At 36.2% G+C, this 7,733-nt stretch overlaps 1 long non-coding RNA gene across 1 annotated transcript; it reads left to right on the forward strand.

Moving 5' to 3' along the window:
* Positions 1-5,317: 5,317 nt before the first annotated feature.
* Positions 5,318-6,611, forward strand: LOC145794640 (uncharacterized). Its single transcript, XR_014334567.1, has 2 exons — positions 5,318-5,447; positions 6,353-6,611. It is a non-coding gene; the product is annotated as an uncharacterized LOC145794640 (long non-coding RNA).
* The last annotated feature ends 1,122 nt before the right edge of the window (positions 6,612-7,733 follow it).

The raw sequence follows: 7,733 nt of genomic DNA on the forward strand, positions 1-7,733 counted from the left end.
TTTACCCTTAAAATTTTATGTGTCATTGAGTTCCAAAAGAAGAATAGGCAGACACGTGTCAACCCATGGTAAAATGATTGAAATTTCCAAACGTCAATATATATATATATATATATATACATATTTGTTCTTTTTATGTTGAACAGTAGAAAGAGATATTCTTGATAAGTGAAAAGAAACCATCACACAAGGCTCCTATTCTTCAACAAAGAATCGCGGAGCCAAAACAAGAGGAGTGAGTAACAAAATCAACCAACCTACCTCACTCGCATAGCCTAGCTTCTTTTATTTAGTGCCATAACAAGAAAAAAAACAAGACTTGAAGCAGAGATATTTGGTTAGATTTTTGAATAGAAAGAATAGAAAATATGGTTAGTAACACAATGAGCAAAAGCAACACAGCAGCATAATTAAACGAGAGGAATGCCCATGGTTTGTTGGCTAAATCCCGTCTTAAGATCGCCAACTATAAGTTCAATTTCCACTTGCAATGCTCATTCACGTTGTTATAAACTTCTTCGTAACCTATATAAGATTATATGGTATTGTTGTCGAGCTTGTTTAACATAGTCACAACCACTTCATTGTCACCTAAAAGGTTACGAATAATTCCATGGTGAGTGATAAGAGTATCAGTTCAAACAGGTCAAATGATAACATGCAGTCTCAAGATGAAGAATAGCTGCCAAGGCCACAACTGCAGCAACAGATGCAGCTCTCTCAACACAGGTGTATACCAGTGCATAACATAAGGAATACGTTAGAGAGAAAAGGTTCATGTAAAGGTTCATGCACTGAGAGAACTGTAGGAGTGAGTTAGATTCAGTTAGTTAGTTATAGTTAGTTAAGAGTTTGCTATTATAAACTCTTAACCTCTTGTATAAATACTTGTAATCAAGATATTTTGGAATAAGAAAAACAAACTATTCAGTTTTTTTTCATGGTATCAGAGCCTCTGAGCTCTCACGAGCACCAAAGTGTTTCAATGGTAAATCCTAGTGTTTCAATGGCAAATCCTCTTTCTTCTATCTCTATTTCTCCATCCATTCCATAGAACCTAAACCATCTCCTTTCAAACTTCAATTCCTTGGTGACTGTAAAGTTAGATTCCACAAATTTTTTGATTTGGAAGAATCAAGTTCAAACTATCTTACGAGCAACTAATCTTCTTGAGTTCATTCTTGGATTGGTTTCTTGTCCAGTCTCTGAAATCCTTGATTCATTTGGAAAAGCTACAGTTAATCTAGAATTTCTTCAATGGAAGATAATGGATGCACATCTACTTAGTTTCCTTACTGCTACACTGTCATCTCCTATATATGCTTCAGTGCTTCAATATCAACATTGCTTTGAAGTTTGGCTTACTTTGGAAAAGCGATACACTTCTCTATCTTGTTCACATATTCATCAATTGAAGAATAAGTTGCAGTTTGTTACGAAAAAAGGTTTCACCATGAGTGAATATCTGACTCAAATCAAAGAGATCTTAAATCAGCTTCGACTTGCTTCATCAATGATTGATGATGAAGATCTTGTGATTCTAACTCTGAATGGCTTACCAGAGGAGTATGATGCCCTCAAAACAGCTATCCGCGCTCGAGTGGAATCCATTACAATGGATGATTTGTGTTCACTCTTAAGTTCTGAAGAAATTCATATTGAGAATAAAGCTAAAAGTGTTGTTCATGAATCTCCAGTAGCATATACTGTAACCAAAGGTTCTGAAAATTTTCAGTCTTATCCTCAAGCTTCAAGATCACATTTCACAACTTCTCAAGGTTACAGAGGTCGTGGTCAATCTCGTGGTTATAGAGGAGGATGAAACAAAGGTGGAAGGTTTAATAATAAGCCTAACAGAGGCAGATATGGAAGAAATAGCTATCATTCAAACAGTAATGGTTGTCAGATCTGTGGAGGTTATAATCATAGTGCTTTTGAGTGTTGGTGACGAATGGATCCTAATTTTCAACCTCTGCATTCAAATCCTTCCTCATAATCCTCTCCTAATGATGTGTCTCAACCAAGAGCTTATTCAGTCACAAGTGCAAAATCCTCCTCTGGATCTGCTTCACCTACTTCTTGGTTCATTGATTCCGCAGCCACAAATCACATTACCAATGATCTTACCAATCTCCAACTCTATCAACCATATCAAGGTCAAGATCAAGTCATTGTAGGTAATGGACAAACTGTTCCTATACAGCACATTGGTAAGGGTTTGTTACCAACTCCTCACTATTCCTTTAAACTTAATCATCTTCTTCATACTTCACATATTGCTTCAAATCTACTTTCTGTTCATCAATTAGCCAAAGATAACAATTGTTCAGTTACTTTTGATGTTGATTCATTTCTTATTCAGGACAACCATACGAGCCAAATACTACATAAGGGATCTAATGTGAATGGTCTATCATTTTGACGTCTCCACACCTACATCTTCACCACAAGCTCATCTCACTCAATCACAAGTTTCATTATCTGTTTGGCATCAACGGCTTGGTCATCCATCTCCTTTAAAATTTCATCATGTTGCCAAGCATCTTCCTACTGTTTTTAGAAATAAAGAGTACCAGAACTTTGTTTGTACTCCATGTAGTGTTGCTAAGGTCCACAGATTGCCTTTCAAATTGTCAAGTACTACTGTTAAACAATCTGTTTCCCTTGTTCAGAGTGATGTGTGGGGACCTTTTAATCCTTCTACTTCTGGTTATAAATACTACTTGTTTGTTGATAATTTTACAAAATTTACATGGATCTATCCTCTTCATGTTAAGAGTGCAGTGTTTTCTACTTTCTTAAACTTTAAATCTTATGCTGAAACTCTGTTTTCTACTTCATTACAAGTTTTACGAACAGATAATGGTACTGAATTTGTTAACAATCAAATGCATGATTATCTTGTTGGTAATGGTATTCTACATCATCTTACTTGTCCATATACTCCTGAGCAAAATGGAGTGGCTGAGAGGAAACATCAACACATCACTGAGACTGCCATTGCTTTGTTGTATCAATCCTCAGTTCCTCTTCAGTTTTGGTTTGAGGCTATGGCTACCGCAGTCTTTCTCATCAATAGATTGCCTAGTTTGTCTCTTGGTCATAAGTCTTCTTTTGAGTTGCTTTTTAAAACCTTACCTGATTATACTTTCCTTAAAGTCTTTGGTTGTCAGTGTTTTCCATGGCTTAGACCTTATGCAGCTCACAAATTGGCTCCCAGATTTGTCTCATGTGTGTTCATAGGCTATCACTCTACTGTCAAAGGCTACAGGTGTTTGGACCCTACCTCAGGAAAGATTTTCCTCTCTAGACATGTTACTTTCAATGAAACTTGTTTTCCCTATGCTGCTAATTCATCCCACTCTTCTAGCTTGTCTACTATTCACTCTTTCTTTCAACTCCCTTCTGCTTCTGCTGATCCTCCTCTTCCTAGCTCTTCTCCTATTCCTTCTTTTCCTTCTTCTGTTTCTCTTCCATCAGTGACAATTCCCACCAACTCTATGCCTTCTACTGAATTACCTACTGGCATTTCTATTTCCTCACCACTACCTACCTCTGTTTGTCTATCTCCCATTGATGTCCCTGCAGTTCCTATCAGTCCTCCTATGGTTCCTCCAATTCTTACTTCTCCTATTCCTATTCAATCAATTGCTATTCATCTTCCTAAGCTCTCTTCTGTGCCTCCCTTTAACACACATCCTATGATCCTCGATCTAAAGCCTGTCATCTTATTACTTCCTCTTCTCTTGATCTCTCTACTACTGAGCCTACTTCAACTGGTCAAGCTCTCTCTTCTCCTCTAAAGACTGCAGCCATGAATGCTGAATTTCAGGCTCTTCATCAGCAGGGCACCTGGACATTAGTCTCCTTACCTCCTCATAAAACTACTATTGGCTGCAAGTGGGTTTTTCAGATTAAGAAGAATTCTGATGGTACAATTGCTCGATACAAGGCCAGATTGCACTACAACAAAAGTAACCTATGGTGACGAAAACTAGTGAAGAAAATAAAATTCGTCACTAAATGAAAATAATTCGTGAGGAATTTTTAAATTTTGTCACGTATGATAAAAAAATAAAAATGATAGGTGACAAAATATATTTTCGTCAATAAATACTTCATTTTAAGTGAGGAAAACTTAAATTTCGTCACCAAAAATTTTCCCGCTATTTTTTTTCGGTGGCGCCAAAATTTTGGGACTTTTGGTGACAAAAAAATTTGTCACTAATTATAAAATTATTTGTGATGAATATATTTTCGTCACCAAAACGTTTTAATATTTCTGATATCTTTTGGTGAGGAAATAATATTGTCACCAATTTTGGTGGAAAATTTTTGATATATTGAGCAACAATAAAAAAAAAAAGGTATTAAATTTTTTTTATCATTTTTTTCTGTTTATCATCTCTCTCTCAAAATAGGGTATTAATTTGTCTTACCTCTTGCTCCTCTACCACGCCGATCGCCATCGTCGCCTCTATTAGTCTTGTCGATCGTCACCGCCAGTAGCAGCCTTGCCGGTAACCGCCACATCTTCTTCGCTTGATGATTTGGTACATGATTTCTCTTTGCTTTTTTTTTGGTGTCTCTTTCTCTTATTCTCTGTTTTGGTATGGTGACAAAAATTAGTGAAGAAAACAAATTTCGTCACTAAATAAGAATAATCCATGAGGAATTATAAATTTTGTCACGTATAATAAATAAAATAAAATAATAGGTGACGAAATTTATTTCCGTCAATAAATATTTACTTTTAGGTGAGAAAAAAAATAAGTTTCGTCACCTAAATTTTTCCCACTAACTTTTTTTATGATGTCAAAATTGTCAAAATTTTGAAAGTTTTAGTGAGAATTTTGTATAAGTTTATTATGCCTAATTAGTTATAAACTCAAATTTTGTATAAACTCAAATTTTGGAACTTTTCACCAATAATCTCCAACTCCTTGGGTATCGAGAACTCCAAACACCAGATCGACGACGGTCTCCCTGCCCTTTACTCCTCTTCCATGGCCGCCACCGTTTTCACCCTCACATCCACCGCACACCACCACCACCACCGTCTTCACCATCTTCGTGCCATTCTCGGACGACGACGATATGAGATATGAAGGCTTCAAATCTGTTGGATTTATGGTAGATCTGAGATGTGAGGGCTCTTCCTCCGCTGCTACAACCACCGAGATGAACGATGGGGGCCAAATTTGTGTTCGATTTTTGTTGGTTCATAATCTATGTTCAAAGTTATATATATATATATATATATATAAAGCTTCAGTGATTTCTATATGTGTGTGTGTGTAATTAGGTATCTGATTGTTCGATTTCCAAACCCTAATGGCGGAACTTGCTTGCACAGACCCTAACAATCTCTCTCTCGCATTACCCTCACGGATTGCTTGTAGCAGTAGCGGCGGCGACTTCCCACTGGTTCTCCCTCCGGCATCCAGGTATTTTTCTCCTCTGCTCTCCTCTGCTCCCGTCGCCGGTGTTGGTGGTTGAAATATTTTTTTCCTTTTCTTTTTGGGTAAAAATTAAGGATCTCTTTCATTGAATAATTGAATGTGGTGTGTGGAAATATTGTGTAATGCATGCTTAACTGTTGGAAACTGGACTACTACTGCTTTTAGAATCACCATAGGATTTGCTCCCCCCTTTTGGAATTGGAATTTGGAACTATATTATAAAAACTTAGGCTTATAATTTTGGGGATTTCAAAGGAACAGAACAAGATGGAGAAAAACCCTCTATCCCTTCTCTCCCTCTCTTTAATATATACACAAATAGATTAATAGCATATTGGGTTTTCAATTCAGCCATCTTTGTTTCCCTATTACTATATCACATTCAGATATAGTGCCCACCCATGCAATAAAATGGATTCTGTGTTCCTAAATTTTCTTTCTGAATAGTGAATTTAGTTACAGAAGTCCTGTGTGTGCATTCTTACTGTTGGTACATAGAATTTGGAATGTATCAGTAAATATCAACCTGAAGATAGTTCACTGCCAGATGTAGCAGTTCCTACTTTTGATATCTCTGTTTGTAAAATTCCTCACAAGCTGCTAAAAAGTTTCAGGGTGTTTCTTCTTTTGACTAGAACCATGTTTCAATAAATATTTTATTTTGTTTTCTTAAGTGTTTCAATTGGAATGAGTTCCTTGTAAGCCTATAGGAAATGTTTAAGTTTTAGAGTATATGTTGAGATCAATATTTTAACCTTAATCTCTTCATAAATTTAAAATGCAAACACATGGACAAGTTAAAGATGAGGATGTAGATTGTCCGGGCACTATAACATCTAAATTTGTTGAGCCACTTTCTTCAGCTGAGGCTGCTACCCTGTTTGAATCAGTGAAGCATGGTGAGAGCTCTGGTGATTTGGATGCTCGTAAATCTGGAAAGCAGGAGGTGAAATGCTCATTGGATGGTTCCAATGAGGAAAAGACTGAAGATTTATCTGCTTGTGAGGGTGGTGGTCAACTGACAACTAACAGGAGTTGTGCTGCTCATCCAACAAAGATTCTCTCCGAAGTATTTAATAAGCTATTGCCATTTGATCAATGTCATATTGATATTTTTAGAAAGCATCTCCAGCTTGTAGAATGATCCACTGACTGAGGAAAAGTTTGTAAAGAGGAAGTGATTTTTAAGATTTAAGGAGAGAGTTATCACCCTCAAGTTTAGGGCATTTCAACACCTTTGGAAGGAAGATATGCGATTGCTTTCTATAAGGAAATATCGAGCAAAATCTCAGAAAAAGTTGGAACTTTGTTTGCGTTCGCCGGATAATGGCTATCAAAAGCATCGGTCCTCCATTCATTCTCTTTTTTCTTCTCCTGGTAAGAATAATCTTTCCTTACCTTTTTGTTTGTGTGTGTGTGTGTTAGCAGTTTATTTTGTTACCGTTGGGATTAACCATCTCCAAGTTTAATCAATACCCTTCCAATCAGGTTCTTTCTGCTTGTATTTTGGATTATAAAGGCTTTTATTTACTGGCTTTAGGTCTCTTTTATCTCTTTGGAAGTTTTTGTTTAAGCTTCTTTCCCTCCTTTTTCCTGTTTAATATATATGCAACCACAATTTCCTTTTTTAGACCAACATGATGACTTTACAGCATTTTTCGCCCCTCCCCAATAAGTAAAACCAATCCACTTATTGCTTTCATTTACATTGTACTTTCTCATTTCATCTACACTTTTGAATTTTTTTTTGGAACTTGTAAAGATTAGAAGTATTCAAGTTTCTAAGCAAGCTCCAACTGTGTGACTTACAATGGGTGCTGTGTTTGGATCATGGTTTTATTCTCATTTCACCCACATTTCCCCTTTTTCTTTCCAAATCCCTACCCAAATTCATGAACAAAACACAGCGTGAAAGAACTTCCAAATATTCTTAGAAAAGGGTGAAAATGTATAATTTTTCTATTCCCCAATCACTATACAAAATATTAACACAAAAAGTAACAAATTTTACTGTATAAATCAATCACATTCAAATTAAAACTTAAAATAGCAAATGCCAAGGAACACCACTTCTCCACATGAAGAGGTGAATCAACTCCAACCCCTGCACAACACAGCCCCAAGTTTGCACTACAGCATTGTGTGTTTTTAAAGGTTGTTATGATTGGATTCTCCTTAGGACAACCCTTTTTATAGTTGGAGATAACCAGCTCTTCAAAGTATTACAAACTGATTTGAAAACCCAAACTATATTGGTTTTTTTTATTTTAT

The sequence above is a fragment of the Camellia sinensis genome, chromosome 7 (assembly GCF_055761805.1).
Source record: "Camellia sinensis isolate YWXY chromosome 7, ASM5576180v1, whole genome shotgun sequence".
NCBI lineage: Eukaryota > Viridiplantae > Streptophyta > Magnoliopsida > Ericales > Theaceae > Camellia > Camellia sinensis.